Below are 22,496 nucleotides of genomic sequence, written 5' to 3' on the forward strand. Positions count from 1 at the left end.
GAGCGTCCCTACCTAGAGACATACCAGCGCATGGAGCTGCCTTTTGCATTCATTTTCTGCCATTTTTAAATATGAAAATTTTGAAATCACTTCATACAAGCCCTTGGAGCCATTCAATCTGGCCATTAATTTGGACACATTGATAAAATTTGTCACCTACTGCTTCTGTTCAAGGCTGGTGGGTTTTTCTTAGCAAGAATACAGGACTCTTCTATTACAGAATTTCCCCTCTCCCCAGGACCTGAGCTAGCCTCTAGCCAACACCACTCCTCATATTACAAGTTGAAGCCAGAGGATGGGTCACGTCGAGAAGAAGGCTAGTATGACTCACATTTAGGTGCCTTTTATCTGAAGGCTACATAGATATTAAGTGTTTCTGCACTCAAAGGACTAGCAATTTTCATGTATAAAACCCAAGATTTCTACCATCTTTCTTAGAAATCCTTTTCATGAAAGGTAACAACCCATAGCACTAGACAACCTTTTTTTTTTCCTGCCAGGGAAGGAAAAATAGAGGCTAGAAACACTGAGGTAGCCACATCAGCACAGAAGTTAGGAATAGTTGGCATTTTCTCAGTAACAGCATCACATGCTCTGTAAATGATACATCATGCAATTATCTGCATGGTGTAAAATGAGAAAACTGAAGAATAGACTCACAGCTGTTTTCTTTTTTTCATGAATGGGGCAAATGTGTTAAAGTGTGCCAGATCTCCTAATTACTTAAAACTATATGCTTTTTAGTGAATCTATTTCTGCCTGGTTTAATCTTTTTTAACACTGCTTTTATATACTAAACCTGGCTTGTCTTTACTATGAGATTTGTTTGGCTTTGTAGTCAGGAAAAAAAAAATCTCACAAAGAAAGATGTTGCAGTTGTCTTCCTACACTGCAGCAGGCCAGCGAGAGGCAGCGGGGATGGTGTGCAAGAGGGAGGAGCGCGCAGGCAGGGCGCAACAGCAGGTCCCCAGCCTCGGCTGCCTCAACAGTGCCAGCAGCTGCCTCCAGCCCAGGCCCCCGGAAAAAGCTGTAAGATTTTCAAATATTCTTTGGCATCTGCATTTATTTTGACATCTCTTACAGTATCCAAATACCTGTAACAAACTTTTTAAGTGGAAAGAAGGCTAAATCTTCCTGAAAGCTAACGGGACTTGTGTTCCCAGGTGCCGCTGGGTAACATTCTCCAAAGCATCATAAATGATTTATAACCTTGACCGACCAGTCAGACAGCACGACTTAGTCACATTTGCGGATTTTTTGCTTAAGCATTACGGCAAGAAAAGCTTATTAGAGCCACAATGACAGATACCTGTCACTCACTTTGCCACCTACACTAAGAAGCATTTGGTTCAACTATTTTGCTGTTGAGCAGTCTTAGCTTTGTTCTGTTTCCAGCAAAAGAGGGCACTTGTCCTACACCTAAATTAGAAAACACATGCTCTGTCATTTCTATTGTAGTCATAACTTAGTGATCCATTAAAAATGAACCAGTTCACTGAACAGAGAAACTAAAATGATAAACAAACTCCCAAATCAGTAAAAAAAAATAATAAAAATAACGCTTTGGGCAACAGCTTTGTATTTTTAACTCCCATCTCAATGAATGCATCCAATTAGTTTCAAAACCACACATCTGCTTCGTCCTCTGCTTTTCTTTCTCCTTTGGAATGGAAACATCTTTCCAAAGCCTGGAAAAGCTACTTAGCACTGGTAAGACCACATCTGGGGTACTGTTTGCAGTTGTGGATGCCCCACTAGAAGAAAGACGTGGACATAGCCAGTCAGGTCCAGTGAATGGCCACTAAAATGATGAAGGGATTGCAGCATCTGACACGTGAGGCAAGGCTGAGAGAGCTGGCACAGTGTAGCCCTGAGAAGTCTCAGTCTCTCAAGGACAATCTTAACAATGTTTTTAAGTACCTGATGGGAGGGAATAAAGAAGATGGAGCCAGATTAACTCTCCATGCCTTCCAGTGAAAGGACAAAAGGCAAAGGGTACTAATTGAAATAAAGAAAAAATGAGGTAGTAAACACCTGACACTTGGGGATATTGCAGATGGGCCAGAACTGTGCTTTGCTGGGTCCCCAGTGAACAAAATATGCTGCAAGGAACAAAGAACTAGAAGTAATCTGAACTGCGGAAGGGAAAACACCATTACATGACCCTTTGCCAACATCAGCTACTATACGTCTTGGTAGCTATTAATGTTTAACTGTGCAACAAGTACTTAGAGAGGGTGTTTTGTGCACTGCTTTCTGGGCAAGGAACATAACACAATTTGTTTCCTCAATTACCATCTAGTAGTAACAGGCGATGTATAGACACATATAGAGACAGGAAACCTCATGGGAACTAGGGACTAAATGCAATGCTGAGCCAGAGCTCACTACATCCCACTCTGTGTCAGACTTGTCTGCACACAAAGGGGTTTTTTTAAGATTAGCTGCACAGTGATTCTGGCTAGGTCAAGGCTGTGTAAGCATGCAGGTGAAAAACCTGTGCACACAGGTACTAGGTAAGTCTAAATGCCTTTAAAGATGTGTATTATGGTCCCTGTTCTAGTGTGCTGGGAAAATACCTAAGTCACAGAGGCAATGTACAAGTGTACGGTAGGGTGGGAAGAGGAAGACAGTAAAGGTAGCATGACATTACCAGCCAAATAGCCCCACAATTTTTTGGAGTGCACTGCTAGTTCAGCATCTATTGAGACATCTGTGTCTGAGGAGAGCTCTAACAAAGGACAGTATTTGAAAGCCAGAGGAGCTTGGAAACATGATGGTTTGAATATGACAGCTCTCAATAAAGCTGGCAGGACTTGCATCTGCTCCCACAACTGCTCACCGTAAAGGTAAAATAGATTGCGTACCATACCGTCCATCCCATGGGGAGGGCTGCATGCAGAGCTCTCAGTTTGATACAGCCTACTTTTGACAGTGACTTCCATGAACTGCTTTCTCTCCTCCCTCTGTAGACATGCATCGCTGCCCAAGGGAGCTGAGCCTTGGCTGGCCACAAACCATCTGTCTTCTCTTGGCTACAGATTTCCCAGCAGCAGCAGAGCAGGACCCAGATCAGACCACACTGCTTGGTTGGTTCCTCATGGCATGCTGTGACTGACTGATCTGAGATGTTTCAGAAGGGGCTATTTTTAGTGACACATATTATAAACTTTTCACATTTGCTTCCTACAGAGGCTGCCCACATCTGGTGCTTCATTGACCCTATTTTAATGTGGGGAAGCACCTTGGATGCCCCTCTCTCCTTTGGTAGAATTTCAGGATAAATTAGAGGAGACAATGTACAGTGAGTTTTTGGCATCCCTTTGTCAAACACACATCATCCGAGCCTGGAGCTGCAACGTGCCATTGACAGAATACTTCTGTGTGGTTCCTGCCTTTGTGCATGCTGCACTTAGGTGTTAGCATGCCCCTTGCATACTGGAAAAGGTAAGCAGCATTTTTTACCATCTTCTCTAGATCTTTTTTGTACTGGTTTTGTTGAGATAAGAAGGTCTTTTGCTAGACGCCTTCAGTTTTCTTCTTCAGTTACTGTAAAAGGCATAGGAACTTTACTAATTTATTTGCAGAAACCACTGAAGATTACATCTACTGTGATCAAATCCCCTTAAGTAAAATATAAACCGCTACTTCTCTGAATGTAAAGCCTAAATCAATAATGGACATGAAATCATCAAGTTTAATCTCAAACACAGTGAACCCAAGTAATCACTCTTCTTGATATAAAACTAATTCTGTTTGACAATAAAATACTACTAGTCTGTGCCATAAACCAATGGAACAAATAATTTTCTTAACCCTGACAGTTGCTGTCCAAAATCATTACATCTCCTCTCCTCAGCAATCAAGCATGTCACTATAGTACTATTTCAGCTATAAAACACATCACATGCACCAAAACTTCGAAAGACTTTCTTTTTAAGAAAATTGTTATGGCATTTTCTCTTTTTCCTATTGCCAAAATTGCACAGTTTGTACAAGGAATACAGAAGCAACACTTCAGATGTTCCTTGGCATATAGCTAGATTGTCTCTCAAGTTTAAGCGTCGAATGAATCTGAGCCCCAAATGCAGGTATCACAAAATCCATAACCAATAACAGTGAGACAGTTTTCTTACAAATGTACATCAACGTAATTTTTCCAGGAGCTGCGTGTTTCCTTCCTGCACTGGCAGAAAAAGACCCAGAATTCAGAGAGCTTTGCCAAGGGGTCCACCCACATGGGCTGCTTTGTAGGTTGGTGTCTAAAATGCTGCAGCATTTGTTAGTGCACAGGAAACTGAAATGCATGCCAGCACCCAGCCCAGCACATATGGATGTCTGCAGACACATGCTAAGAGTACCTGGCCACATCTTGTCATGTTTCTCAGAACTAGAGCTCCTTGTGTAATCTTGACACTAAGCCCATAAATTCCTGATGTTACTGATAAATAATACACCAGACGTCCAAGATACAAAAGCCACTTCAGCTGCCCACACATGCCAAGGCCTGCAATTACAGAAAACTGAGCCCTGTTGATCTTTAGGGTGACAGCCAACTAAAAACCAAAACACTATTGCTCCGGAAAGTAGGAGCGTTATCTAAGAATAACTTGTCCTTGCAATGAAATGGAAGGCAGGCCAGCAGGCTGGGAACAGGGGCTGACTGAGCAGAGCCCCCAGCCGAGGCTGCAAGCGGACAGCGCTGCTCTGCCGCTGCCTTGCGGGTGGAGGGTGCCCGGTCATGGACATGTAGGCATTTGCTATGGGAAGGGTAACTGTTTGCCAGAACACATGGCACATGCAGTAATAGAAAAGTTCAGGCGACATAATCAGTTCTGTCCCCTGAATTTCCTTGCTCGAGAGTCACTGAATCAAGAGATTACATGCTATTATTAATTAACTTAGCCTCACTAAAGCATTGCTGCATTGAGGAAGCTTTTCAAAAATATGAAAGTTTGATTTAAGATGCAAATATGCACCAGTGTCTCAATTATTTAAAATAGCAAGAGGGACATTATTCCTTTTAACTGGTAGCATGCAACCACTTGGCTGTCTACATACAGTCAGAAATCATATCAGGAAGAAAATCTGAAACAAGACCTGCGGGTCTTCTCACCAGTGCTTCTTGGTTCTTAGTTGCAACTGAAAGAAATGACGTGAAAATCATCTTATGAACTCTCAAGTTTTGATAACATCTTCCATGCTTCTAATACCATTTTAACACATGAAGCCACAACATGCTTTTTGGAGTAGGAGCAATGCCTCGTTTCTTTTTCCCCTTCTAGCAGAAAATTTCATGTTGAGATCAGCACTAGATAGATCCCTCAGCCTCCCTAGCCTTCAAAGCTCTGGATTTTCAAGAGCTCTTCTTACATTCAGACATCATACGAGTGCAGAGCTCATTCAAGGATCTGTGATTTACTTGTCTGGCATACAGTCTCTGCTCTTGAAAACCTCACTTGGGGGGTTATTATTTTTGTCAAAACTCTTCCAGTGAATAACTCCACATAATAATACCCAGGCCAAAGAGCAGAGTCTGATCCAAGTCAGATCCATTCCTATACAAGTCAGTGAAAGACTGATTATCTCACTGCTGAAATTCTGGGGTGGAAGTTAGTGAACAAGAGCCAATGGCTGTTATCATCTTGTTAATGTCAAAGCTTGATTTTTTCTCCCCTCCTTTCAATATTTCTGAAAATGTATACCCCGCCACAGTCCTTAATAACAGTTTGGTGTCTCTGAAGCTGAGAAATTTTAATATTATTGGGGTTTTTCTCCCCAGCATGTCTTCATTTTTATGACAAAAATTATTTGATATGGTCATTTTATTGTGAGAGGAGGAGCAGGAACATTTGCTATTGTGTGAGCAAAAGACATGTTCCAAGTAAGTGTTGCAATTTCATAATTACAACTTTTTTGGGTAACTGTAAAAGGAGTGAATAGTTCTGAAACAGAATAGGCTTTACATTCTGTCCGGGTAGGATTTTTTAATTTCATTTTTCACTTGGGCCTTGATATTATCTTAAAAACGGAGCAACCAATAGACTAATCCCTTGTCAGAAAAAAAGAATGTCTGTTTCTTTACACTTGCAAATGTATTCAGACTGATAGCATAGATGTATAATTATAAAGATTCTGAAAGATAATGAACTTAGTATTTTAAACAACATGCCAGATTTTAAACTACAATTATGCCTTTCTGTGTTTCAAGAATCAACATGCTGTTTTTCTTCTGTTGGAGAAATACTCATCAGCACCATGATGGCATTCTGGCAGTAATTATTTAGCGCTTAGTCAGAAATAGATTTCCAGTATTACCTATCACAAATGATGCAGAAACCTGTCTGGCACTGAGGTACAAAGTTTGAATCCTCTGCCTGAAAAATAATCTTTTTTTTTTCTTTTTTTTCCCCTTCACTGGAATACTTCTCACAAGGCTAGACAATTTGCAGCCTGGATAGGTGGAACAATGCAGTCCTGGCACTATAACTTCCCCGTGTCCAGGAGAGCATTTGTCCCACCAGGCAGTGGTTCAGAGAAGGGAAGGATTGGGATGGGAAGTGGGGATTGCTTTTGTCACAGGCTCACTGAGCCCCATACAGAACTGGAAGCATGTTTTCCAGCTTTCCAACATGTTCCTATTTTATAATGGGACAGGATCAAAGCTGATAGACACCCATATGACAGTATTCAAACACTCCGATGATGAAAATGTTCATGATGTCTGCAGTGGGAGACCTAGAGTCAAGGACTGTTTTTGAATGAGAGATTTTTTCTACATGATTCTCCTGATGATTCTACTCACATCAAACTGATTCCTCTCTGCTGTGCCATCCTCTATTTGAGAAAAAATTTGCAACAAAAGGTTTAATAAAAAATGGTGTATCCCTGTAAATCCCATGTGTTTTCAGAGAGAGTTCTGAAGAAAATGACCAAGAGATGTTCTGATGGAATCTATGCTATTACTCCACAAGTGCAGCAGGAAGCTCTAATTACCAGTTTTCTATGTATCAACAAGCTCTTTGACTATATTCTTTTCCCAAATTGTTATCTGCCCTAGTCTAAACTGTCCCAGCACACTGTTATATACACCATTTTATACCATGCCCGGTCAGAAAATTTGATGCTTCTTTGGCAGTTCTAATTACTGGCATTGATAAAAGCAATTAGTTCTAGTGAGTGGAAATTACATACAGATCTGTAAACAAAGGGTATGGTTACTGTACACAGCATATCATTGTCAGCTGCAACTTGCTCTCTTGAGAGTAGAAAAAACTTAAAAGTACTCTGTCCTTAGCAATAGTGTATATTTGCTCATTCACGTGGATTAATAAACCAACTGCGATAGATATCACATAGACCAAGCAAAAAAAGGAAGAAGGCTCCCCAACTCCTAGGTAATGTTTCTACACCTGAAAAATGCTGGTTTCTTTAAGCAAAATGTTCCATTTAACATTATAATCATGATGAAATTTAACTGAAAAATACCTGAAAGGAAATGCTTCAATTAGGTTTCCTTCAGAGATGGGAAGGAAACATATGTTTAAAAGTCTTTTAGAAATTAAGGTTTTGTTTTGATTTCTGAGTCCCAACTGGAGGTTTCCTATTTTCCTCCTTCTTCACCCGAATAAAATTCTTGGAGAGGGGGATATTTTTGAGAAATATTTCTCAACCACATGGCTCTTTCCACTTTAGAGTGAAAATCAACATGGAATTGTCTGAATTTCCTGGAAAGCCCAAATTCTGAATTTCAGCTAATGTTAATTAGCCCTTTTAATTATTGAGCCAAATTCAAAGCCTGGTGTAACCCTGCCACAGTAACTGAGCTGCTTCAAGAGTGGGCTTGACTCTGTTTCCTCACCGAATGAAAGAAACTAGAAGAGAAAAATGTCACTTTTACATCCTAGACTCGAATTTTTGCTGTTTTAGGCAAAGTGTATGGCCCACTACAGTTGGAATTGGAAGTAGGTCCTGACAGAAGATCCCTGCATGAAAGAATTGCCAGGATCTTCACTCCAGTTTTAGCCATGGGAAAGAGAGGCTGTGCAGGTTACCCACCTGTGATTAAGTAGATTCTAGCACCTGCTGAAAGCTTTGCTTTAAAACAGGATAAATTTTTAATCCCTCCAAATTGCCTCTGCAGCTGCAGAAGGTTTCTTTTTCTTTTCTAAAATATTGATAAGGTGAGAGCAATATTCTACAGGGAGAAAAGATCAGCATTAAAAATGAAAACTCCACCTCCTAAGCAGCTACCATTTTTATGGGAGTTATTCATGGATTATTCTTTGTGGATTATCTTCAAAATGTCTGTTGGCTGTTCTTCCTAATGAGTATCTTGACTCTCCATGGTGATGGCATGTGCATCTTCTTGTGGACTTCGAAAGGCTATGAGAATGTAGGGGAAAACATCTTGTGACCATCTTGTGACATAGATCACAAAGTTAATGACAAGCTCTGCTCTCACCTAGGGTAAATCCAGCATACTAATTTCAAGTTCCTTCTGAAAACCAACTTTTCACCCCTGATTTGCATTTTCTGATAACCCACTGCCTTTCTAGGGTTGGCATGGCCATAAAACAGAGTAATCTAGACATAACAAGGCACTGCATCAGAAGAATTTAACTAGTGTCCAGTGTTCCAGGAGAAGTTTAACCTAAGTCTTTATCCCAATCAGAACATGCAGACATTTTTTAAAATCCTCTCCTCATAGCGCTTCTTTACAGTTAATACCACGGTAGTACCCAGAATAGAGCTGGTTGAGTATTTCTGAACAAAATGCATTTTCAGAAAGTAAAGCAATTGAAGTTGCAATTTTAAAAGAGACAAAGTTGCTTTTGGTGAGCGGCCAAGTCTAGGATGGAATTTCTGGTCAAAACACAGAGCAAAAGTGCACCTGACTGTCCCCTAGCAGGGGTTATAGGCACTTGAATGTTAAGCAGCGTCTTGAACTTTGCTCTCACATGCTCAAGGTGAGTAACAAAACTCTAAGATATCAGACATTCTGGTGGAATTACTGCATGTAAAATATTCAACTGTATTTGGTTCCTTCTGAAACAGACTTGCAATTTCCATGTGTTTGAAATATCAAAAATGTTCCTGGCACAGCAGAACAACTTCCTAAGCAAGGCAAACCAACAAGGCCCAGTAAGTGGTGGAATGTAGCAGTGGGACTGCACTAAGTGCTACTGAGACACCCCCAAGAAAACTGCCTCTGCCCTGCAATATTGTCACCCTTGTGCCCTAAGTGGAGAACAGGCCAGCTGACACGTGGTCAGACACAGTTTCACCCACACAGAACTGGACCCAGAACTTCAGGACCCTGTCCAGTGTCTTTAACATGGAATCATTCAACCACCTTCCAGCTGGCTGGCTGTCTAGCATGAGGTCGTATCATAAATTGCAAACAACCTTAAGGATGAAACTATCGATCTCTAAACTCTAGTTTCAGTATCTGTTACACTCTCTTTTATAGTCAGATTTCTTCTGCTTTTATTTATTTTTTTGTCAAACAACATGCTTTTTTCTTTAAAACAAGGGTTTTTTTTCTCACTACCAGTGTAACATTTTTGATGAATGGTATTTGAAAAGATTAAGATGGGTGTAAAGGGTGGGAGAAACCAAAAAATGGCCTCTACCAGAATGTCCAAAATGTGTAAAGCAATCCTGTCTTTATTTTGATGTCAGATAAAAATGTGAGTACTCACTTATCCCAACTAAAGTTTGTTAGAATTCTTATAATTAAAAACATCTGAAAAAAAATTTTTTAACTTTCTGTGCAAGTGCTCAAATTTTCAAAATTCATCTTTGAATTATCAGATTACCCTAAAAACTTAACCCTTCTTAGCTTCTTAATTTTCATCCACTCCAATGTTTTTCAGGTTTCCATAACATAAAATTACTTGTAATTTCAATTGTACTTCTTATTTATACTTTTAGGTTCAGCCATTGAGAAACTGTGTTGCTGAAGCAGGTAAGAACTGCAGTTCTCATTTAAGAAATGTAGAAAAGGATCAAGCATAGATCCGTTAGGAATGTTTCTGTTGGAACTAGTTTTCCAATGGAAAATTGAGTTTCACACAATATCCAATTTTTGCAGAAAATGTTTTCTCACTGAAAAGCTGAACCATCAAAATGCAGTATATTTTAATTCTGAAATACTGTAATTATGCTCGTGAGAACTGTAGTTCATTTGCCTTTTTTCCTGTGTTCCTCTGCAACCGGAGGTCTCCTGGCCTACATCTTCCAGGATGTGGCACAGATGCTTGCCAGATATGACTCATTCATTACCTACGCTCTGGTCATGAGTAGAGATGCCTCATGGGCTGTACAACCTGACCCTGGAACCAACACTACAGAGAGTAGCAAATTAAGACAGGATGACAATACCTATGAGAAACCAACACTGCAATAAAATACCTAAAGAAAATTATATATAAAAATAAATTAAAATCTAAATAATGTAGGTAAAATACATTATTTCAACCTTTCACTAAAAATTCCACACTTGCAAAGGAAGATAAATTCCACTTCCTGACTGAATCCAGGTAAAGACTCAGTTTATAATTCCTCACTAATGTGGGAATAAATTCAGGACTGGAATTCTGCAATGAGATTCTGGATTGTTTTGGATGCATTTCCATTGCATGCTCATTCCTTGAATTCTTAATCTGCTTCCTGCTTTCAAACAATTGAAAACTTAAATCTGATTCTGAGTACCCCGCGTTCTGAAATATCCCTCAGGGGTCAGCATGTGTAGATGACTTCTGACCCAGGCTTATACGCTACTTAAATGCCCTTTAGTCACCTCATCTAATGTTGCAGCTACCCTCCTCACACTGTCATAGGTGTATGTAGGGTTTTCTCTAATCTCAAGCTGCTGCAACCCACATTTGTAACTGAGCAAAAGAATTTCTCACTCTTAGCCCTACTATGTTTCCACCTCAAATTTAAGTGGTGAGAAAATAATTTGAAAATCAGAAAATCTCTTGAGAGCTTTATTAATTGCTAACAGGTAGCTGAAAATGAGCATACCAATGGCTATGCCACAGACAATGAGAATTAATGTTTCACCAAGTGTTAGAAAAAACTGAAAATTCAACTCTAACATAGAGATATAATTATTAAAACCTTCCCACCATGTGACACAATCCAATACAATTCCAAGTCTCTCTCACTACCACTTTTGATTAATTCTGGTTATAATGTTGTAATAGTTTGAAGCTAATCTAAACATGGACAGTGTCATGGTTTAACCCCAGCCAGCAACCAAGCACCACGCAGCCACTTGCTCGCTGCCCCCCACCCAGAGAGGTGGGGAGGAGAATCAGAAAGGAATATAAAACTTGAGGGTTGAGATAAGAACAATTTAATAATTTAAACAGAATAAAAAGAATAACAATAATAACAATAATAATGACAACTAGAATGGAAAGGTGGGGAAAAAAGGGTAAAATCCAAAGGAAAAGGGAAAAAACCCAAGTGATGCACAGTACAAGTGCTCACCACCTGCTGACTGATGCCCACCCAGCCCCTGAGCAACGATCCCCCCCCAGCCAACCCTCCAAGTTTCTATACCAAGCATGACATCCCACGGAATGGAATACCTCTTTGGCTGGTCCAGGTCACCTGTCCTGGCTGTGTCCCTTCCCAGTCTCTTGTGCCCCTCCAGCATTCTGTCTGGAAAGGCCCAAGAAACCGAAAAGTCCTTGACTTAGTATAACACCACCCAGCAACAACTAAAACCATCAGTGCGGTTATCAGCATTGTTCTCACACCAGAGCCAAAACACAGCACTGCACTAGCCACTAAGAAGAAAGTTAACTCCATCCCAGCTGAAACCAGGACAGACGGGAACCCATACTGACAAAAACCTAATGGTACCGATAAAAAACTAATGTTTTTATTTTTTTTGTTAGGTTAGTTTTCAGCTGGATCAGCTCTTTACACCTTCTCACCTAACAGCAGCATGCACAAGGGAAGGTATGGGATTGCACAACCAGAGGTAAGGAGACAGACTCTCCCTCCGTTTTAGCTGCTAGGTAACCACAGCTTAGAATGTACTAGTTCCCTTCCCTTCTACTTCTGTTGCATAATAGCAGACCTTTTGAAGTAGAGCTCTAGTTTGAGAAGCATTTAAACTGTTACTGTTAAATTGGCCTGTCTGCTAGCAGAAGTGTCTAGGGTAGCGGGAATACTGCCAAAACATCATGATGTTGCAGCAAAACACTAACAACATTTATCCAAGACTTGTAAATCTTGCAAAGATCATAGTAGGTTTGCTAAATGCTAAACTTCTTGTTAGAGCTCCACTAGCAACCCTGTTTCAGGCAGAAAATACCAGGGCAGCCCATCTGGGAGCTATGGTTTTAGACCAGGTCTCTGGTCTTACTCACAGGTTACCAATGAACACATACTGTCACCCCCCGAAGAAGAAAAAGGTAGCAAGTGCCTCCTACTCAGCAGTATATTGGGGAAAAGCGGCAAGTTGTCACCTATTGAAAGGAACATTTCATTTTACCTTAGGCTGGGTGAATGTGTTGTCAGCAAACTCCAGTAACTGCCTCTGATGTTAAAGTAGTCCCCTGGGCTGGAATGACGGGTACAGAAGTGCTTGATGCTTTGGCTCCACCACTGCCTGATCCCAAACCTTTCTTAAATCTACTGTGTGGGCCAAAGGAGAACAATTTCACTCACATCTAGGTCTCTATTATAACACTGCCGCTCAGCCACTTCCCTCATTTGAGCCTGGTCCAAATGGGTTTGTAATTGGAATCAGAAAAAGGAACATTCATCTGCAGTAGCGTTGTGTTAATTATTAAAGGCTAAAGGCCCCCACAGTTATTAATATTACAGCGTGCATTTCTCTCCTGTATTTGGGGAGGAGAGGGGACTCTGCAGCGCTGTTTAAGAACTGACAGAGGTAGTAACACAATTTGGTTCTTTCTCCACTGTTGACACAGTCACCAAAGTAACTGTGTCAAACAAAAACAAAAAGGATGTGATTCTCTTTATTGCTAAGCTTCCTCAAAGAGTTCACTGCAGCACTTACAAGAACAAAAGCACAGCTATGTATCCCTAGGGGGAATGTAGAAATTGTGGTCTTCCTCCGGGATATCTAGAGGTCCTTCTGGATGCCCTGATCTAAAAAAAACCATTTATGTACATACTTACTTTGAATATCTCCATGGAATCTGTCTTGACCTAATTAGGTATCTTGATTTCAGTGAGATGGCTGCATATGCTTAAGCAATTTTTGCATGGTGTTGCAGTAGTTGTGCCATGCAATCCAGAGAGACACAGGCTGCACATAATAGCTTACATGGCTATTATTCACTTCCAATTAGAAAACAAGTACATTTATAGATACCACATCCTCTAGCCAACATCCCTGTCACCAGTTTTATTTCCAAAGGGCCCCTGCGTATGTCACTCTAAATCCTCCTGCTCTGCACAGTGAAGCTGTAGCAACGCTAACTTGACATGAAGTGGGCAGAATCTGAGAAGTCTGTAATAACCGCAGTAAGTTTTGCATATGGCAGAATGCAGAATTTGGGCTTCCTCCAACAAGACTGTATGAGAAGTCACTATTAATAACTTACCCTGTCTATGTAGAACAAAACCATGTTTTGCACATTTGCCATAACAAACAAGACAAGCCATATATGAATAAAAGGTGGGTTTTTTATTCTGGAAGACAGAAAAAGGGAAGGTGTTCCCCCTCCAATTCACCGAGTTCTCTTTCCCTCTGCCTCCCAGTTTCTGCACTGCCTTCAGTCATTCCGTAAACACCCATCACTCTACACCACATTAACACAGACAGTGAGCTGAGCTGTTCCTAGTCAGACCCCACCAACCGGGTATTTTTAAAAAGCAATAACTACCTGAGACTACAGTGCCAGGTTGGCAGCTTTTCTGGCTTTGCCAGGCACCAAGGGAGGGTGGCACCTGCCTGCCACCGCCGAGCACAGAACAGCTGTTCTGAGCAGGACCGAGATGTCCCTCTGTGGCACATGTTCTGCTGGCAGCACTGCCACTCACCTGGCACCATGAAACACCACCTCCAAGCACATTCTCTCGTCCAGAAGATCCATTCAGAGCAGGTCCAAACAGAGATCATCCAGACCACACACAACTCAGACCTTCAGAAACATATTTTTGTCCCACGTTGAGAGTCAATGATTATGTTGTCCCTGGGACAGCACTGTAAAGGCTTTTAAAAATTATTATTATTAAAAATACCAAAATTTTTCTTTTTCCACAAAATAAGACCATTTAATTTTTGAGAGTTTAAGTCACTAGGATAAAAAACTATAAAATTAAGAATTCTATTGAAATTGCATATCCATATAAACCGAATCGATAAGATCAGGGAAAACAAGCTAAATTGCAATTATAGTCAAACTGAGTAATTTGCATTTTTCTCCATTAAAAATTCATTGAGAAGCGACATGTGCCACAAAATGTTTCAATTTCGGCAAAACTGCTGTTTTCAATGGAAAACTTCCATCCAAACATTTCTGAAGCGTTAAATGTGGGTTTTTTTAAGTTTCCTTGCAACAACAGTGCCACCCACTGGGTGATGCAGTGCTGTCTGTGCACAAGTCCTTCACACAAGAAGTCTTGCAGCTTCTCCAGGGGAAAAAAGGGTTAGGGTCTTGTCCTGCAATCACCACTGACCAAAACACCGCAACTGAAGAGCTGACTCTCCCAGAGCCTGCTAAACAACAGGAGCGTGTCACCAGCTTGTTACAGCAATGACAGCCCGCCAGAGGATGGTGTCTTGCTAATTTTCACCATCATTACCACACCAGAGGACTGCTAGCTTGTCTCCATCTCCATAATAGAACATGAAAGGTAGCTGAAGTGTCATATGCCAACATTCATTAGGATACTTTATCTTAATTTCTGCTGATCTGTTAGTGCCCTAAACTATAATTTTTGGAATAGCCCAAGAACAACAACAATATGGCATCACATCAAAAGTGTGTCTAGCTCAGTATCTTCCTCTGACGGTAAGAGAGTGCCCAGACAAAATGTGCAAGGAACCAGGCAGGTGATCCTATGCCTTTTAGGACCCCTGAGCATCTACTGGCAGTCAGTGGTTTGATGATTTCTTTAGCTGGAAACTGCAGCCAGGCCATTTTCTTTTCAAAGCCACTTACACCTAGCCAATCTCTCATGAATTTGCTTGAGATCATTTATACTTTTGGCTTCTACATCATATGGTACCAAGATTTGCAGTTTAATCACAATTTGTATAAAAAAATAATTCCTCTTATTTGTTCTGAATGAGCAGTTTGACAATGTCACTGGGAACCCCTGTGTCTTGTGATACAAAAAGCAATAAAGTAATGAATAACTATTCTCTATGTGCCTTCTCCATCTCCTTCATGATTTTATGCATCTCACACCTACTCCACTCAAGCTGCTAAGTTCTGCCCTGTTTAATTTCTCCCTCTGTGTAAACCACACTCTGCCTCTGAGCATCTCTGTGCATTGTCACAATTTTTTGGCAATTTTTTGGCACTATCCATGTGCTATCTGGCGGCAAGTGCTGTCCACAGCATTTCAGCCAGCTATAAAGGTGCCACAGATTCTATGGCAGTGCAATTACTTTTACTCTGATTTCTCTATTCATTCCTACAATTCTATTTGCCTGTTGAACTGCAGCTAGCACTGAGCTGTATTTTCAAAGACCCACCTTCAGAATCACCTCAATGTTGTACTTTGCACTCTTCTATGCTTTGTGCCAGTGGTGTCAAGCAACCAGCCGGAGCCTGGCTTAGGTTTGGGACATGAAATCCTTGACTGGAAAGACAGCCATTAGTTTCAGGCTGCCTAGTGTTCCTGGATGAGCCCAGTATCATTATCACCTTAATATATTCAAGAGGCAAATAGAACAAAATGCTATGAATAAGCAGCAGGTCATAATTCGGGCCCGATTCTGAAAATACTTTTAAACGTAGCATTTCCCTGATTTAGGCTTTAGTAGCTTGCTTGTAAATTCTCCCAGTATTAGAGATATCATTTGTAGTTGTACAGTGATAACTCTTCACTAAGGCAATCCACTGCATGAGGCAGAGTGCAAGAATTGCCATTTTTTAAATGGACTCTGTGTGTTGATGCATACTTTGTCAATATTTTGTTAACTGACCAATAAGAACATGCAGAATCTCAGGTCTGATAGTGGTTTTCCAAATATTTTCAATAGATATTGCTTTGTTACAGACACTTGCACTCTAGTAATCTGCAGGGTGCCTGCATCTAGCACATTACAGTCTCGTTTCCTTTCAGTTAAAATGCGCTAGGCACGTATTGCATGCCAGAGGGTCACTCGATTCACTGGACCATATTCAGCCCAGATGCAAATCCACTGCAGTGGACTTATGTCAGAATGAAACAGGCTACCTCTTCTAGGAAAAACAGGTGATTCTGTTAATGTATTTGTTACTATTGTTATTTTCAGATTTCTTTGCTTCTGCTTTGATGTCAGGTCAGCTGGTTTCCTTTTTACTAATTTCAGTTTTTCCTTGTTTGCAATATTTTTGTTTATTTCGTGGTAAGGGAAATTTAAACACAAATCTAAATTGGAATTCTGAAGCAGGTATCCATTTATGTCAGGAGATTTACAATGTGCAGGTTTTTCCTTTTCTTATTCTGTTGTGTGTCCCTTCTCTTCCTTTATTTCAGTATCTGTATCAAACTGCAGATACTAATCTGCATTTTGTTTCCCTCCTATAGCTTTCCATATGTGCTATAACCATTTCTGTGCAGCAAGTCAGCTCTCACCTGCTCGTGCCAACCACTCTGTAGTCAGACACAGAATGGCTGACTCTTGAGTAACTCTTCAAAGTTACAAGGGGCTGCTCAAGATTGCCTCCTCTCACTCCTTCAATCATTTATTAAAATGACCTTGCACAATGGATCAACCATCTCACTTAAAGTCACAGAGCGGACTAAGAAATTACATTCACAGAAGCAGGCTTCACAAAATGTGAAGCCCCCGTTTCTGCCTTCCTTCTGTTCTACTCCTGTGGCAGCTCTACCCTCCAGTCCCTCAGCTCTGCTACTCAGAGTACAGCTAAATACCTGTAAAATACAGCCTGTAAGTCTCATCTGTGTGAGCTGACTCCACATTACTGTTAATACATAATTCATGATTAATAGCAGCCACCCAAGATTCAGACTCTATTATGGAAAGCACAACAAACATTGTGGGAATCAATCCTCTGCCCTGCAGAGCCTGGCATTCTAGGCAGGCAAGTACTGGAAGACAGTAAAGAGCAAATCAGAGTGGGAAAGAATTGTCCCAACATTTACAGCAGGTCCACATTACAATCCAGCCTTTACCACTACAGTAATCACTGCCTTAGCAATAACTGTGACGCAGGGCCCATTTTTGTTTTCACAAAAAGCCACTTCATATTTTGCTACTGCTTCTGAAAGCAGCAGGATCGAGCTGGAAAGAGGCAACACTGAATGTCTACATGCGAGTTAATGGGGCCACACACTTAATAGGCAGCGTTTGGCTCTTACAAAATCAGACCTTCAGTTATTGAGTTTTATTGCATACTTCCCATAACACAGAGGGTGGTTCTGATGTCTCTGTAGAAACTTTGCGGTGTCTCTTAGGTGACATTTTCTTAGAACATGAACATAAAAGAGAGGTGAGATTTCCTACCGCAGATTTGTTTGGCGTGAAGTCTTCACATGTCGGTATTCTTTTCCCCCATTAATGAGATGCCACTGTCAGGTTTAGACAGTTCTTTATATTCATCAGATGAAGAAATGGGACATTTATGCTGACAGCCTAGATTCTAGTCCATCTCTTCAAAACTGAAGACATTAATATTAGATATAAACAGATAGCTCTAACACTCTGTCTGTCACGGGAGCCAACTCTAGTGACATCTTTAGGAGACCCATTACTACAAGCTTCCTCTGAAGCTTTCTGTGTCATCCTGTAACGTGGAGGCAAATTGCCTGGTAGCATCACACTTTGAGGAAGAGCCTTTAAAGGCAACCTTTGGGACATCAGTTTAGACTTGTACTCTCCATAAATCAGAAAAGGTAGTAGCCTTTCCATTCAGGGCAGTGTTGGAAGAGCGTATTCCTCTCGCAAAAAAGCAATCATTTAGGAAGAGACAGATACAAAAGAATCTATCATTACCACCAGATAAAACTAAATAATGTTTCAGAGTTCTCCAGTAACAGCATCATCATCTGTCAGTCCTTTGGCTGGATCCATCAACTCGTTTAGATACTACCTCATACAAATCCTGTATTATATATACAAATTTTCCCTCTTTCTCCTCCCCTCACCCTAATAAATGTGCAAGCTTTCAACCCCACAACTATTTCTTTTGCCCCTCCCCCCAATACTAGAGTAGCTTTGTCAGTAGTGAAAGCGGTCCTTGACTGCCCCAAACCACGGCCAGGCACTGTCTGGAAAAGGGCCAGCTGGCACCAGCCTTCACAGAGTGAACGTTAAGGATGGCCAAGCACTAGTGTGGGAGCCTGTGCCCAAGGCCCATTTATTTATTAGTATAGATGCAGGCATGGAGTCCCAGGCAAGAGACGAGGCGCATGGTTCTCCCTCACTATTAATACCAGAAACAGGTAATTATCTCACTGACTGCAGGATGGAAAACAACTCCAATTCGGAAATGTGTTCAGCACTTACAGCTGGAGTCAGATTTTTCAAAAGAGCTCTTCATCTATTCAGGTACTAAAATAAGAGACCAGGTTCTCATAAAAGAATGCCAGATACTGTGCTCTTTTGAAGATTATTTCCAATTAGAGATCATGAAGAACATGTGAAAATTTGCCTTGATATCTTCAGAAAGGGAACTACATTTCAGACATAGCTGTAGCTGTAAAAAATGTACCCAAACCTAACCATTCCTCCAGGATCACAACAGTCTAAATCTAGAAATGGATTCAGTATGTCAAGGATAGAAAGACTTTGCAGGAAATAAATCAAATTAAATCAAATCGTTATTTTTGAATAAAACCTGAAAAGAAGAAAAAATAGTTTTTGTATTAGGTGAGCCAGACAGAAAGAACTACCTGTATAAATATATAAAAAGCAGATACAGTGTAACTTTTAGAAATCCAAGAACCATTTGTCACCACCAAGTTTAAGACAGTCACCTTCAGCAGCAAAAGTATCTAATTTTGATCCGCAAAGAATCTGTATTTAATTGGAAGCACTCTTCTGCCAGTTCTGTCATAAGATACTCAACACAGGTTTTCAAGCCATTACAGAGAGAATAAATGGCAATGCTAAGGTACTGCCTTTGAATCTAGGTCCTTCAATTTGGTTTTATTTCACTCTTTAAAATTAATGATATATTCCACATGTCTGTGGAATAATGGGAACAGAAGTTAAGCAAATAATATAGCTTTTCTAACTGTTCACTTGCTCTAGAGATTCAAACCATCCATCTTCCCATAATTGCTATCATGGTAAACAGTTCTTTAAAAATACTGTGTTGACTTTCACTGCTATCAGCTTGCATGACTATATTTATTTCAGGTACTTAAGATGCTGAGTGTATTTTAAGTACAGGACAGCACTGGTCTGGGTCCAGAAAGAGAAGGCTGTCACTAGTTGTCAGGAAAGCAGGATCAGGCCTGGGTGATTTCCTAGCTGACTACGCAAAAAAATGACTCCATGCTATTGTACCAGTTTGGGAGAAGTTTGGTCTGGCTCCTGTAAGGGGGCCAATACTAAATAAACATTTTGAAAATGCAGCCTTATATAATCATCACATCCACTTAAATGATCAGTCACAAGGCCTGTTAGTACTCTCTCCCATTAGTGCAATGGAGAATGAAACCTGCCCTAAGTAAGACACCAACACCATCTGCAAAACAGTCCCTCAAGGCTAACATGACAGGAAAGATGTTTAAAACAGTGGCAAAATCATACATTCCTGAAAAATATTGAAGGAAAAAAAAAAAGAAAAATACTATCTTGTTACGATAACAAGAAAAATTAACTCCTCTCTGACAAATTACATGCTAGTGTTCAACTTGGCACTAACAAAGGCTGTGAAAGCACATAATATAATCACTCTAATGCAATGATTAGCCAGTAATTAGCATTGGCCTATCTTACATTAGAATCCTAGCTTTTTGTAATACGTTTTTATCTTTACCTACATTCATTTAATACAAAAGCTGAGACATGCATGTCATGGAAAATAATTAGGGCATGGATTTCAGCTTAGTACTTTGCAACACTGCACCAAGTCCAATAACTGGAATAGAATTTAATGTATAACATAAGGGCTAATTCACATTATCTATATGCTAATAATTAATTTGTTTCTTGACCATTTAATTAAAAAGCTAACTGTTATATACTGCCATCAGTAGGCAAACTAAGGTTCCCTTATTACATGGAACAATGCTTCTGATCCTATCTGCCAGACACCTCTCAATGTATCTGGAAGAGGGTTTGTTGTTGCAGATGAGGAGGGGCAGACAGGACAGATTCAAATTTGATTCAGTCTGCTGGAATCAGCTGCAGCTGCAAAAGCACAGGGAAGCTTATTGCACTAGGACCATTTTATATCTGACGCTGAAGCACTGCCATGGTCAACAGTGTTGAAAAATACATTTGTGATGCTAAGGGGTGAGGAGAGGAAAATCTCAGTTGCTTCCAGATTTTGCAGGGATAAAATGCAATGGAGGATAGCAGAGAATCTGTCCCTTTCTTCAGCTGCAATTCCGTCATCACTAAGTGGAAAAGCTCACATTCTAACAGAGTAAACCTTTGGTTTGGACAAACTATTGTGGTTCTATTAAATTTGCAAAATTACTTAACCACAACATCAAATTTCAAAGTTGGAGGCATGTGTGGTCACAGGATGTGTCCTTCTGGGTGTCCCTACTGTGAAGTCTTTCCCAGTTGTGCCTTTCAGTGGGTCCAAAGTATTCTGGCTGTCTAGGAATAAATACCATATGCTAACAGTCAGGCAATCCTATTAAGACCTGGCATTGTGACTCCCTCAGGGGTAAATCTGCTGTACTACTCTGTAGCACTTCTAACCTCTGACTCTTCAAAATGCAAGAAAACACATGAAAAAATGAATTTTCCTCTTGTTTGTCATAAATAGCATGAAACACTTAGACCAACATGGGAGCATCAGTGCCTATTGCTGGCAGTACTAGACTTCGTGACCAGGGCCAGACATTTGCTGAAAGCTTACAAAGATATTTGTTGAAGTGGGACAGGATAATGTTTGAGCGTGGCACTCCCCAAATCTCCCCACCACACAAACATGCAGTTCTGTCTGAGGGTGGCACATGGTAATTGAGATAACCCCACATTACTTACAATGCTTTACACTGCTGCAGTGCTTTCCAAACGATTATCAGAGCACTGCGTAAACATTTTTGCTAAGCCAATCAAGCTCCTGACTCAAACACTGTGTCCTTATTCGGCTGTTCTTCCCTTCTCTTCTTCAGTATGTGGGTCACAGATGCTCAACTCTTTGTGGTTCTGTTATCCATATGACTTACTGTAAGGAATGATATTTATGATAAAACCTTGGCAGATCCTATTAATAAACAAGGTGACAAGAATTCGTGACCCAAAAGAGGATCTATCATTTGCTGGCAAACTCTCTGAACAACTCATCCTCCTAATGTAGCTCCTCTCTAAGAATAGAGCAGTACTGAAAACAAGATCTGTCATTTTGCTTTTCCTGTGCTGCTGGTGTAAATCTGAAATCCAGTAGTGTGGCTCCCAAAGCACCACTCCACTATAGCCACCAGAATGAGCACGTCCCTGTGGCAGTAGGTAAGCATCCACAGAAAAAACTCACATGAGAGATGCTAACAGTGACAATCATGAGCTCGGCTATTGAAGAACATTTTTGGCCCACATGCTAAGAGCCATCACATTGCATATAACTGCTGTAAAGTGATTGGAATTTATTTTTGAGGAAGTGTTTTAATATTTGACATTACAGGTTTCTATTATGGTGATGAAGAAAACATTCTCACTGTGGTAAAAAACGACATTTCTGCTGAGAGTCTTGAACTTCCATTCGGTTTTGTGTTTACCTCCATGGACAGCAGGCACATTGTTCATTCATCCCATGTTACATCTTTTCTGAAACACTTTTTCTTGAACAATTAAGTGTCTGATAAGGGGGAAAAAAAATTACGGTATGTTTCCACTACAGCATATTGTTGCCCTTGAAGAACAGGAATAAACCTTTGTCCCTTAAAGCCATCAAGCCACCCAAGTCATTACAGGAAAAAACATGCTGTCCTTGTGCAGAATAAATTTGTTAATTGTATTACTACACCTGAGAGTGTTGCTGAGTTTATTACTTGGCAAATATCATGTGACAAAATCAAGTCGTTACTTTTTGTGTATGACCGGCTCAATTTTATTTTATTTTATTTTATGTTATTTTTTAATTACTAGTGGAGAATGTGCAAGATTTCAACTTCATTAGGACAAAAAATAACAACAT

Source organism: Falco naumanni, chromosome 1 (assembly GCF_017639655.2).
Source record: "Falco naumanni isolate bFalNau1 chromosome 1, bFalNau1.pat, whole genome shotgun sequence".
In the NCBI taxonomy this organism is placed as follows: Eukaryota; Metazoa; Chordata; class Aves; order Falconiformes; family Falconidae; genus Falco; species Falco naumanni.